We start from the raw sequence: 11,312 nt of genomic DNA on the forward strand, positions 1-11,312 counted from the left end.
TGAAGAGTCCTTGCTTCCCCAATGTTGAAGCATGTGGAGGCAAGTTCAGAGTGGAAAATAGAGGCTTTATTAAAGGACAGCAGAAAAGACTTCTCCCCTCCCTGGAGTAAGAAGGGGACCCAAGAGGTGGAATCCATGGAAGGGTGAATGTGTTCCCCTTTTTATAGCTAAGGTCTTCATCCAGCTTTCCCCATTCCTGTCCTTTGTTCTGTTATCTTTCAGTGATGGAATATAGGGTGGGGCACAGGTGGGCCAAAGAAGTAATCTGGGCAGGAAGGACTTTTGGATTAGCATCTCCATTTTCACTGGGAGCTGTTTCATTAACATTTCTTTATTTTATTTTTAGGTGGTGCTGAGGATCGAACCCAGTGCCTCATTCGTGCTAGGCAAGCACTCTACCACTGAGTCACAACCCCAGCCCTTCACCACATGTTTTTAAATGGAGAAAGATATGATTTAAATTTTCAAGTTACTTTAGTAGAATCCTGGTAACATTTTGTGGCAAAAAAGAAAAACCACATAATTTTCACATGGAGGGTGAGAGTAAAAAATTTGTCATAATGAGGAATTAAGAAAGTAATAGTTCAGGGTTGAGCTCTTGAAGCTGAAGAGGTTGCTAAAGATGTTCAGGTGGAAGGTGTGGCTGTGACTGCACAGGGCTATAGGACCAGATAAGTGCTCTTTGGCATGGAGAGGTTCAAGGATGAGTGTTAGAAAACTCACCACACTGGCATCACTCTGCAAGACAGGGGGCCTGCTAAAATTACCAAACAATATAGGAGGCTGCTCTGGAGGCCTTTAGGTGATGATATGTGAAACCAAGTATCATATCATTACTAACACAGAACACAAACCTCCATAATTATCTCATTTCTAAATAATTTAAAAACTCATTTCTCTGTTTTAACAATGAGAATAGTAGCACAGTCAACTTCTATAAAATACCACATGGTAATAAGTTACTAGGAAGGACTTGTACTTGGCAAACACAGGTTATTAAGTTCCTATGACACTGAGATGCGATACTGTTGCATTGGAGCCTTAACTCATGCTCAACAGTCAACGGGTTGGGTTTTGCTTAAGCTCTAAGTGCTCAAGCTTAAGTGGTTTCTAGTGTGTCTCTGCTTGGGCTCACAGGAGGGCACCGTTTGCAGCAAGCAGCACCACCCAAAGAAGCCGACTCCATGGTCTACCGACTCACTCAAGTCCATTCCTTTCTATGGAACCTCCCGCTGCAAGGACACCGGGCAGCCTTGGCTTTAGCTTTCCTGGGAGTTCACTTGGGTGAGCAACAGGGGCCTGGGGCCGCTCACCCTGGAATCCCAGCTCGAGCTGCGCGACTGCGCAGATCGCGACCTGGAAAGAGACCCCGCCCTTGAGGCTCAGGGGGCTAGACGGAGGCCAAGCGCAATGGCAGGCAGCCCAGTGCGGGCGCGCTTCCTTCTCTCTTCCGCTGGTCCTCCCGTGCACACCATTAGCTCACCTGGACGCTACTGTGGGTCTGCTGTCCCGTTGTGATTGCCTCCGCCCAGGTGAGCGCAGGCTCCCGTCTTGCGGTGGCGTCGGAGAGCAAGAGGGCGGGCGCGGCAGGCGGGATGGGAGCGTGCGGGGGGGGGACCGCGGGGCGGCGGGGCGCAGAGGCTCTTGCCGCTGCTATATGGCACTGCGGATATGGCGGCCCAGAGGAGAGGGGTGCCCTGGAACGCGCCGTTCATGGCCGCCTTCGGAACTCTGACTGGGCGCCAAGGTCCTAAGGTGAAGGTCAGGTGGAGAGCGACAGCTCCCTCTGACCGGGCAGGCGGTGGTCGCATCCTTAATGCAGAGGGGTCTGCGCTGCTCCGGAGCCTGCGTCTTAGAGGTCAGGGCTGTAATTAGCTGGAGGGACTCATTGTGTAGCAAAGGGATCTGCAGCCTGTGATGGCAGGATGTTCAGAACTGATGGTTTTGAGTGGTAAGCAATGGAATAGGGAGTCAATGATGTCTGGACTCCGAGAGCTGCTGCTTTTTTATATGGCGAATAAGGAAGCTGATGTTCTGTTGATAAGACTTGAAGTGCTCCAAGATTTATGAGAAACATCAGGGAAGTGTGGTTAAGTGATGGTAGGACTCACAGTATTGCTGGACTCTGGTAATAAGGCAACCTGGATTCTATTGATGACTGGACAATTAGGACTACTGTCTTCTAGATAGAAAGATATGGAACTGTTGTCTATGACAGCAGTACACACAGGGCTGCTGCAATCATCATGGAGACACAGAAAGCTGTGTCTCCATGATATCAGAAATCCAAGGGCTGCTGGTGTCCACATGGAGAGGCAGGTAACTGGTGTTGTAAGATGGCAGAATTCACTGGGTTACTGGGCTGTATGATGGCAGGATTGACAGAGCTGCTGAACCCCATGTGTAAGCAAGGGAAATTTATGGTATGCCTCACAGTACTGCTGGGATCTGCTTGGAGAGCAAGTTAACTTGGTTGTATGATGGCAGGAATTGCCAGGCTGCTGGTTTTAATGTGGAGAGCAGAGAAAATGGGTTTCTCTAATGACAGGATTCCTGGGGCTGCTGGTGTGTATGTTCAAGGGGAGACAATTGGGTTTCTATGATGGCAGAAATTGCAGGGCTTCTTGAATTTACATGGAAGTCACAGAAAATTGGGGTTCTGTGATGTCAGGACTTACAAACTTGCTCTGCTCTTTGTGGACAGCTAGGGAAATGGGTTCTTATGATGGCAGGATGTGAAGGAGTGATGGACTGCTGTAGAAAAGCCAGGCAACTTGGTTTCCATGACGGGTAGACACACAGTACTGATGGGCTGTACATCAGGAACAGGAGAATGGGATTCTATGTGGTCAGGAAATCATACTGTCCAGAATTTCCATTGCTAGTGGTCTATAATGCTCATGGTCTCAGAATTACCATGGCTGCTGGAATCTATTTGGAGATCCACAATGCCAGGGCCACTTCTGTCCATATTCAAAGCCAGGCAACTGGGATAATGATAGCAGGAAATGCAGGGCTTCTGGGCACCAATTGTACAGACAGATGACTGGGGTTCTATTGATGGATAGATGTGCAATACTGTTGAATTCTATATCCAGAAAACTGGAGTTTTCTGATGGAAGGATTCTTAAGGTTGATCATGTCTACTGGCAGATCCAAGAAACTTGATATCTAAAATGTGAACAATTGCAGAGTTGCACATGTCCACATGGAGAGACAGGAACATACAGGATTGCTGTGCTGTATATGGAGACCCACCTAACTGGTGTTCTATGAGAGCAAGAATCCAAAAGAGCTGACAGTTTCTTTTTTTAATGGGGAATGAAACACCATAACTATTATATTTTTTTACTCAGATCCACATTTTTCTTCCTGGAACTCTTTATGAGCCTGTCCCTCATTTTCATGACTTAAACAGATGGAAAGAACACATACACATTTTGCTTTGAATATCTTCTTCCAGTTCTTTGGTGTAAAAACCTAGGAACAGACTTGAGTACTATGATAATTCTAATAATTCTAATTTTAACTTTTTGATGAAACTGCAATTATTTCACACACAGGTTACACATTTGTCTTCATTCTTACCAATGCTTGCTATTTAAAATTATTTTGTAAATGGTTATATTAACAGGAGTGAGGAAATTTCACTGTGACTTTAACTTACATGACCATAATTAATGAGACCTTAAGCATCTTTTCATATTTGCTAGTGCAGTGTGTATTTAAGTTCTTTTTTCAAGTTGAAAAGAATATATATATATATATATATATATGCCTTTTATTTCTTTATGTGTGTTGGTGAGTCATAATAAGAAATCTGGACAAGGCACAGTGTTGGATGCCTGTTAATCTAGTGCCTTGGGGAGGGTGAGGCAGGGGGAATACAAATTCAAAGCCATCCTGAACAACTTATTGATACCCTAAAGCAACTTAGGAAGACCTTATCTAAAAATAAAATAGTTGAATAAATAAATAAATAAAGGTACGGGGATGGAGCTCAGTAGTTAAGTGTCCCTGGGTTCAATCTCTGGTACCAAAAAAAAAAAAAAAAAAGTCTTTGACCCAGTTTCCTGGCACTAACCTCCTGATCCTTCAATCTATGAAGCAGTGTGTCTATTTGCAGCCAGGGAGGTGAACCATGATCTATGATTTCTGGGTGGCCCTGGATGGCTAGGTGCAGTGGAACCAACTCTGTGATTAGCTCACTGGAACTTGTGCCCTCCCACAAGTTTGGGGAGGATTGAGGATTTGGGAGGATTCCTTCCAATGAGCTAATCATAGAAGTTGATTAAACCTGTGGGAGGGTACAAGTTCCAATGAGCTAATCACAGAAGTTTCAGGTGATCACCATGAGCAATTATTTAATAAATCATTAAATGAAAAGCAAAAGGACAGGGGTTAAGGACCTTCCATGTTGCTGAAGGTGCTGGGAGGTGGGACCTGGAGAGGGCATGAAGGGACATGCTCTTTATGACTTCTTTTACCTGATTTTTGTCACCTGCCTGTTCAAGTTTATTATTTAAGATATGTTTGAAAGATAGGCTTTGTGGTGAGTTGGCAGTACTAAGTACACTCCTTTCTGACTCCTGTGAGCCACATTAGAAAAAAAAGGGGCCTTGAAAGCTCACATTTTTTTTTTAATATTTATTTTTTAGTTTTCGGCGGACACAACATCTTTGTTTGTATGTGGTGCTGAGGATCGAACCCGGGCCGCACGCATGCCAGGCGAGCATGCTACCGCTTGAGCCACATCCCCAGCCCTGAAAGCTCACATTTGTGTCCATGAACATGGGAGGTATTTACATCTTCTTGAGTCATCTTCAATTTCTTTATTCTATGTTCTATAGATTTCATTGTAGAGATCTTTCACCTCCTTGGTTAGATTTATTCCCAGGTATTTTATTTTCTTTGAGGCTATTGAGAATGGAATAGTTTTCTTGATTACTTTCTCTGCAGATTAATTATTGATGTATAGGAAAGCTACTGATTTTTTATGTTGATTCTGTAACTTGCTACTTTGACAAACTTGCTTATTAGCCCTGATAGTCTTTTGGTGGTGTTTTTTTTTTTTTTTTTTTTTTTTTTCTAAGTATAGGACCAAATCATCTGCCAACAGTGATAATTTGACTCCTTTCTTTCCTACTTTTAATCCCTTTATTTCCTTCTCTTGCCTAATTGTTCTGCCTAGAATTATATTAAACAGGAGTGGTGAGAGTGGACATCTTTGTCTTGTTATTGATTTTAAAGGAAATGCTTTCAGTTTTCTCCTGTTTACTGTGGGGTTGGCTTTAGGTTTTTTCATATATACCCTTTAGGGTATTGAGGTAGGTTCCTTCTATCCCTAGTTTCTTCATTGCTTTTATTTTGTCAAATTTGGTGCTGAATTTTATCAAAGGCTTTCTCTGTACCTATCAAGATGACTAAATGATTTTTGCCCTTAATTCTACTTATGTGATGAATTACATTTATTGATCTGTGTATATTAAACCATCCTTGCATCTCTGGTATAAAACCAAGTTGATCATGACGTACAATCTTCTTAGTATGTTGTTGAACATGATTTGCTAATATTTTATTAGGTATATTTTTTAAAAGTCTAAGTTCATCAATGATATTGGTCTGCAGTGTTCTTTACTTGATGTGTCCTTATCTGGTTTTGATATGAGAGTGATACTAGCTTCATAGAATGAATTTGGAAGTGCTCCATTCCTTTCTATTTCATGGATTAATTTGAGGAGTATTGGCTTTAGTTCTTCTTTAAAGGTCTGATAGAATTCAGCTGAGAATCCATCTGGTCCCAGGGTTTTATTTTTTGGAAGGCATTTTTTATGGTTTCTATATATCATTCCTAGTTATTGGTCTGTTTAGGTTTTCTATGTCCTCTTGATTCAGTTTTAGCAGGTTGTATGTGTCTATTTCTTCTAGGTTTTCCAATTTATTGGAATATAAGTTTTCAATATAGTCCCTAATGTTCTGCTGAATTTCTGTAATGTCTGTGATTTCCCCTTTTTCATCTCAAATTTTATTTATGTAAGTCTTCTCTTGTTTCATTTTGGTTAGTTTGGCTAAATACTTATCAATTTTGTTTATCTCAGAGTTAGCCCCTTTATTGCACAAAGTGTGTCCACTGAAAGCCCATTTCACTGAAAGCCCATTTCTGTGCAAGGGCAAACCTGAATTTACTTCCCCTTGGCCAGCCTTTCACATCCCCCTTTTGCAGCTGCCTGCTCTTTGCAGTAGCATCCATTGGGCTTAGACACTGTACTTCTGCTGAAATACAGAAGGCCTTGGTGGAAAACTCTTGTGTCCAAGATGAGGACAACCTGGTGTCTGTAGGACAGGGAACCTCCTGGCAGTAAGGAGGCGGGGCTTCTTACCCCATGTGGCAGTGCCACAGGTCAGAGCAGTGCCCAGAGCCCAGCCAAGTGTAAGATCCCTTCTGCAGTCTTCCTTTCTGCCTTTCTCCTGTGAATTGCTTTCATGTATGCTATGTAGAAGTAGCTCCCATTCCACCTGTTAATTGGGTACTTCAGACTCAAGATCAGAGAGGCAGGGCCTGGGTGTTTACTCAACAGTTCTCAAAACTCCTTACATAGGCTCAGTCACTATTCCTAGACATAACTTTGTCCCAGCCTCAATATCATGTGTAAACACCACATCATGCCTATCAGCTTCTGGCCCCACCATATTGCAGGGCCCAGTCTTAGATGAAGGAAAAACCAAACCTACTTGCATCGGACACTGAGAAATCTCAGATCCAAAACTTGAAAGAAAGGTTTAAGTCTTGAAAGGGGGAATAGCAAATGAGGGCATTTAGTTTTTATTTTTAATTTTTATTTTCTTTTTATGTGGTGCTGAGGATTGAACCCAGGGCCTCACATATATGAGGCAAGCGTTCAGTCACTGAGCCAAACCCCAGCCTTGCAAATGAGGGCATTTACTGCATGGTTCTCCAAACAATGTGGGGTACATTGAAGTATGGGCAAGTACCTATGTGGAATTACGTTATGGCTGCAGTGACTTGAAGCGTGAGTACAAGCTGAATACAGAGCTATGGAGAGGGGAGCAGGATCCATGCACAGAGGGTGGCAGTACTAGAGCCCCAGAGTGCTTTCCAACCCTGAAAGCACCAGCTCCTCGCTGCCCATCTGGTGGGAACCAGGACAGCACTGCCACCGCCTGGCGGAGGGTGGAAACTACAGCTCAGAGTTGTTAAATCACATAGCCAAACCATGCAGGCTTGGGCCAGGGTGCAGCGGAATTAGAACTCAGAAATCACGACCTGGAATGCAGCCCTTTCTCCCATTCCAGCGCCCTGAATTGACTTTATGGAGCCTGGAGGGCACTAGCCCTTCCCAGGTGTGGCTTCAGGGGTTCCGGGTCTCCATGCTCTGCTGCCAAAAAGGTCCTCTGTTTGTGTCACCCATAGGAGGTACCTGCGGACAGAAGCCAGGTTGTAGGTTTCTGAAAGGTGCTTGGTTTATCCTGCAGTGGAAACTGTGGGCCTGGCATCTGCGCACCGCGGCTCTGCCCTTTCTCCTCCAGGCTCCCCAGCCTGAGGAGGCGCTCACCTGTTCTGCTCCACTCCCACAGAGATGCCACCAGTCCCCGGGAGGCAGGGACACTCTGCTCACCCAGAGGAGACCTGCAGGATTTCGGTGGGTTGGAGCTACAGTTGCTAACCTCAGGGCCACTATGGCTCAATGAAAATGAAGGGAAAAGTTAATTGGAACAACAGATAACACCTCTGCAGCCTCTGGACACAGAGAAAGTTGCTCAGATGGCAGAGTGTGCAAACCCCAACAACTGCTAAACCATCCTTTTAGATCAAAACATGGGATGATGGGCTGTATTTTAGCTAAAATATGCAAATGTATGTTGAATAACCAGAACAGTGAATTTCAGAGGTTGTGCATCAGGACCAGGTAGTGGAATAGCTCTCTTCGCAACATTAAACAAGCTAATCAATCAACAGAATCCAAGCTCAGGATGCATTTGCAACCTGGGAAAGAGATGAAATTAAAAGTTGGGACGGAGGTATGAAGCTGTAGCATAATGTCCTCTAAGCTAATCAGAGGTGAGACATAGGGGCCCTAATGACAACCACCTCCAGGTTCTCCCCTAGATGTGGTTCTGTGGGGATCCTGAAGTTGCCTCCATGTTTGTCTGTTGTTCCCCAGGAAGCTCCTATGAACAAAGATGCAGGCCTGGGTTGTTGTGCTTGCATTTTTCTGAGTTTACCGCCCACATCCAGAACTTTTTAATCTCTTTCCATAGGCAGCAACTGCATACTGAGCCTGAGTTTATCAGCTGCATTTACAGGTGTTTCTATTCAGAATTCACTTTTCCCTCTGTGAGGTGTGAAAAGGTGAAGGCAGTCCAGAGTAGAGATCTGGGGGAGCTCAGAGACACCAGGGCCTCCATGGCATGCATTCATAGCAGTTATGCTATTTTATTACCCATTGAAGCACATCCTGATTGCTTAAGGTATTGGGGCATTGTGAATAGAACTACTATATGTAATGGTGTGCTGTATTCTCGATATACATTTTTGAGGCAGTTGTCTATATTTTTAGGACCATGTGGTGAAACCATGTCTGACTTTGGGGAAAATGCCCAGTTTTTTGATAGTGTTGAACTGTTGTGTGCTCTTCCAGCAATGCACAAGAGTGCCTGTGGCTGTTCATCATCCTCATGGTTGATACTACACTTACTAAAGACCTTAGCAGCTCGGTAGGTGTGCAGTGCACTTGGGGTCTTAGTTTGTGCTTTCCTCATGACAAGTGATACTAAGAATCATTTCTATGCTTCTTTACCATCTTGTATCTTTCTTGTGAGTTGTCTGTTCATATCTTTACCCATTATGTTGTCTTATTGTTGAGTGTCTTACTATATTTTTTACACAAGTTTGTTTTAGATATATACTTTCCAAAGATTCCCCCAGTGTTTGACTTGTCTTTTCATTTCCTTAATATGATTTTTTTTACAGAGGAATTTAATACAGTCCACATTATCAGGTTTTTCTTTCATGGATTTTTTGTTGTTATTGTTTGTTTGTTTGATAGCAGGGATTGAACCCAGGGTGCTTAACTACTGAGCCACATCCTTAGCTTTCATGGATTTTGGGGGTGGGTTGTATTTAGAACCTCATCATGAAACGTGGTCATTCACATCTTCTAGAGTTTTACAGTTTTCCATTTTAAATGAAAATCTAGAGAGTAGTTTGATAGGTTCTGGCATCCATATGTGTGGCTTCTTGAAGTGTGTGTCCTTTTGAAGTCAGTGATGTCTAGTCTAGGTTTAAAAAGAGCGTGTTGGGAATTTCTGGAATGCACTGAATCTTCAGATCAGGTTTGAGGTAGTTTCATCTTAATTATATTGAGACCTGAACAAAGACTATCTCTGTATTTATTTATATTTCATTTGATTTCTTTAGAAACATTTCAAGAATTTCTGAAGTATGATTGTACTTTAATACTTACATGTAAATACTTCAAATTTGGGGTCTCTATTTTAAATATTAATGCTTTAAATTTTTTCTTATTCCAGTTTATATATTTCACTATTTCCCCTACATGATGGCTGAAATATAGGAAATCAATGAAATTTTGTCTATGGGCCATGTACTTTGCTGCTTGCTATCTCCATCCATTCTGATCAAGACATAGGAGGTAGGCTCTATTTCTTTTCAATTTCCAAAATCATGACCTGCAATAGTCAGAACTATGAATTTAAGAGCTTCATTGTGCCTAGCACAAGGGGGTGCAGCTCTGAACAGTGAACACCCAGCATCCTGCACTGCCCACAGTGGCCAGCAGGGGGCACTCAGAACAGCTTTCTGTGATCAACTGCTTTTGGGGGCTGTGTTCTGTGCCCTAATCAAACTTCCTTCTCCTGGGGACCCACCTGAGAGATGCCACATCTAGGGACTCCTAGAGGCTCTATCTAAGGTGTAGACCAGAGATTTTTTTTTTCTTTTCTTTTTTTTAATCCTGGGGAGACACTGGAAAGATACCATGGACTAGGGATGCCTGGTGGATATGTCTGTGGTGAGGACCAGAGCTTCCTTCTCCTTGGCACCTACCATGGAGGCTCTACTGTGGATTCAGGATGCCTGAGGTCCATGTGAGGAAAACATGAGGAAGAAGCTTCCTGTGCACTGCCTGATGGGCTGAGAAGTAAGTTCTGCCATGTTCTTTACTTTCTCAGGTAATATTTTAGGAGAACTTATTTTACAACAGTATTTCTTACTGAGGCTTTGGCTGCTCATTATCATGGTATGTCAATGTATTTTGTATGGCTTGAGTGTCTGAGGACGCAAATGCCCCCTCAAGATGGTGCAGGGAGGGCCCAGTGCCTGGAATCTCACTGGGGCCTGAGGGTAAGGGCTCATGAAAAATGCAGCAAGAAGCTCTTAGGAGCCTCTAGGGTGAGAGATGCAAAGATTATGATGGATTGCACTACCCAGAATCCTGGGTAACTGTAGAATCCTCATTGCAGTTACCAGAGCCTTCTGCAGGGAGGGCAGCATGGGTCAAATGACAGACTGTGCTACCCATAATTCTTGGGGACCTGCAGCTTGCAGAGACCTCTGCAGAGAGGGCTGTACTGACAAAAAATCAAACTATGCTGCCAATTACTTTTGGGTGCCTGCTCTACCCAGGAGTCTCTGGGGGTGAGAATTGTAAGGGCAGAATACCAGACTTCAATGCTCAGAATATCTGGGGATGCCTACATACCCTGTAACCCTGTAAGTCCCACAGGATTTGCTGGTGATGGTTTTGTTGGTAGAGCTCACATCCTAGAATCTCCAGGGTCCCAGGGAAAGCATGGGGTCTTCAGCCCCTGTGATCCTCAGCAGGACTGTGCAGGCCAAACACTAGACTGCATTATTAGAACCCTTGGGACTGCAGCTTCCAGAATCCTCTGTGGTGAGGGGCAAACTACTGAACTGCATTACCCACAATCCTAAGGGGGAACTTTAGTTTCAGAATTTTCTGCAGTGAGTAGGAAAAACACAGGACTAAATTACCCACAAATCTCGGTGCCAGTAGCTCTCAGGATCCTCCATTGTGAGGACTGTTGGACTGAGAGCTTAACTACAATATCCAGAATCCTTGGTGGGGTGTGTTGCCCATTAGTATGCAGCCTGCAACTCCCTGAGGCCTCCCAAGTGAGAGCTCTGCATTATGCAGGTCAGACTACACTACCTACAATTCCTGGGGACACACTGGTGAGTGTGCTGCCTGCAATTCCAGGAGGCTTCCACAGTGAGGTCTTCAGTCCCAAGACAAGCATGTGGCCTTCAG

At 43.8% G+C, this 11,312-nt stretch overlaps 1 long non-coding RNA gene across 1 annotated transcript in view; it reads left to right on the forward strand.

Moving 5' to 3' along the window:
• LOC131423655 (uncharacterized) overlaps positions 1-10,138 on the forward strand; it is a 39,006-nt gene extending 28,868 nt beyond the window's left edge. Inside the window, exons 2-3 of the long non-coding RNA XR_009225512.1 lie at positions 9,553-9,674; positions 10,004-10,138. This is a non-coding gene — a long non-coding RNA (uncharacterized LOC131423655). The remainder of the gene's footprint in view (positions 1-9,552; positions 9,675-10,003) is intronic.
• Positions 10,139-11,312: the final 1,174 nt, after the last annotated feature.

Source organism: Marmota monax, unplaced genomic scaffold (genome assembly GCF_021218885.2).
Source record: "Marmota monax isolate L192 unplaced genomic scaffold, Marmota_monax_Labrador192_F-V1.1 WCK01_AAM20220418_F8-fsc00082, whole genome shotgun sequence".
In the NCBI taxonomy this organism is placed as follows: domain Eukaryota; kingdom Metazoa; phylum Chordata; class Mammalia; order Rodentia; family Sciuridae; genus Marmota; species Marmota monax.